Source organism: Hibiscus syriacus, unplaced genomic scaffold (genome assembly GCF_006381635.1).
Source record: "Hibiscus syriacus cultivar Baekdansim isolate YM2019G1 unplaced genomic scaffold, ASM638163v2 tig00112738_pilon, whole genome shotgun sequence".
Classification (NCBI taxonomy): Eukaryota; Viridiplantae; Streptophyta; class Magnoliopsida; order Malvales; family Malvaceae; genus Hibiscus; species Hibiscus syriacus.
In genome coordinates this window covers 1,622,395-1,624,105 of record NW_024063392.1, presented here as the reverse complement: position 1 = coordinate 1,624,105, position 1,711 = coordinate 1,622,395, and the positions used below count along the sequence as shown (strand labels likewise).

Here is a 1,711-nt window from a genome sequence, read left to right as displayed (position 1 = left end):
TATTTAAGGTAAAACATATTAAATAATAAATATAATTATATAACTATAATTAAAAAATAAATTTGGGGTTAAAAAAATCATAACAAAATTATATAAGTATAATTATATAACTATTCTTTAACTTCAATCAAGCTCGAATTTTAGGTTTCAATCGAGCTTCTATTTTTTTTTGAGTTCAAGCCTTTTTGAGTTCAAGTTTTAATATTATATTTCGAGTTTGAGTTGAACTTGATAATTTTTAGCTTGTGAGTTTGAGTTGAGTTGAGTTTACTTTTAAAGTTTTCAAGTTCGAGTCGAGCTCAGCAATACTCGAGTTCGACTTGGCTCGTTTAACAAACGACGTTGTTTGGTTTAATTTTTTTTTTAAAAACAAAAATTCCGATTTTTTCCGATTTTTTTTTCGGTTTTCAGCCGGTCCGGTTTGAACGGTTCAGCGGTTCTGGCCGGTTCACTAATAGCGGTTCAACCGATTTAGATTAAACTGGACTAAGCAACGATTTCCGATTAAACCGATTGAACTGGGGTCAGGTTTTCAAAACAGAGTTTTTATACGAGTAAGGCAGAACAAGGTTTGAAACCTTGGGACCGACACGTGAGCAAAGATTGGCCTCTGTATCATACATTTCAGAATAGATTGTGAACCCCCCAAAATAGCGATATCTAAGCAAACCATGCAGAAGTATCAAAGCTGCAACGGTGTCTTCTCATTCCCCTTCGGCAGCCACCCTTTTGCACTCCTCGCCGTCAAAAGCAATGGCTTGGCCAAGTCTCAACAAGTTCCACCCAACGTCAAAGCTTATGATGTTTGGGATGGGGCACCGGAAGGCAACGCTTTAGAGGAGATAGAGTCGTTCATGAAAGTGGAGCATGCGGTTTTTAAGAGAGGAGTGGAAGTGGCGGTGACGGAGAGAGGGAGGAGACTGAGTTGTTTGGTGAGTGGCGCTTTCGTTGGGGTTGGGAAAGAAATGGCAGAAGAGAGCTTGGGTTGCGTTTTTTGCTTCTGAAGCTTCCCCTCTTTCTTCACTGATTTTATCAAACAAAAGTTTGGAGTTGAAGGTTGCTTTTCTCCCTCTCTGTAAAATTGGTTTAATTTCTCACTATCTCTATACTTTTAATTCTCAGGAGCTACAGCATACAGGAGACGATGAAATGAAACTATCAACTTCGTTCCGGGAATGTCTAAGGTACGCATCCGCGACTTGCCCGAAGGAATCGTCTCTTCTCCGGAGATCTGAAATCAGACTTCTATCGCATGTTGTCTTCATAAGCCAGAACCTGCATCAGGCAACTGTTGTCTTCATCAACTCATTCGAAGAACTCAGCCCTTCCATTACCAACGACATGAAACCAAAGTTCAAAAAGCTCCTCAGCGTTGGACCTTCAGTCCTTTCCACACCACCAGTACCAGTTCCAGATTCTCACGGTTGCTTGTCATGGCTCAACAAGTAAAAGCCAACAACAGTTGCATATATCAGCTTTGGTGTATTCATAAGCCATGGTGGTTATAACTTCTAAAAACTTGCGTATCATGAATATTCATCATTCTCATATATCATCAAGTACGTAAACATGTTTAATATATATATAACTAAAAAACTGTTGAACAAAATAACAATAATCAAACTAACTGCCTCTTCTCTGAACTCTCCCTCAAGTTTCAGGTTGGGGCAGAAAAACATCCTTAAGCTCTAACTTGGAAATCAAATATTCA

The 1,711-nt window shown here is 38.9% G+C and overlaps 1 long non-coding RNA gene across 1 annotated transcript; it reads left to right on the top strand.

Moving 5' to 3' along the window:
* Nucleotides 1–745: 745 nt before the first annotated feature.
* On the top strand, nucleotides 746–1,444 carry LOC120182932. The gene is made up of 2 exons (XR_005521883.1): nucleotides 746–1,056; nucleotides 1,126–1,444. It is a non-coding gene; the product is annotated as an uncharacterized LOC120182932 (long non-coding RNA).
* Nucleotides 1,445–1,711: the final 267 nt, after the last annotated feature.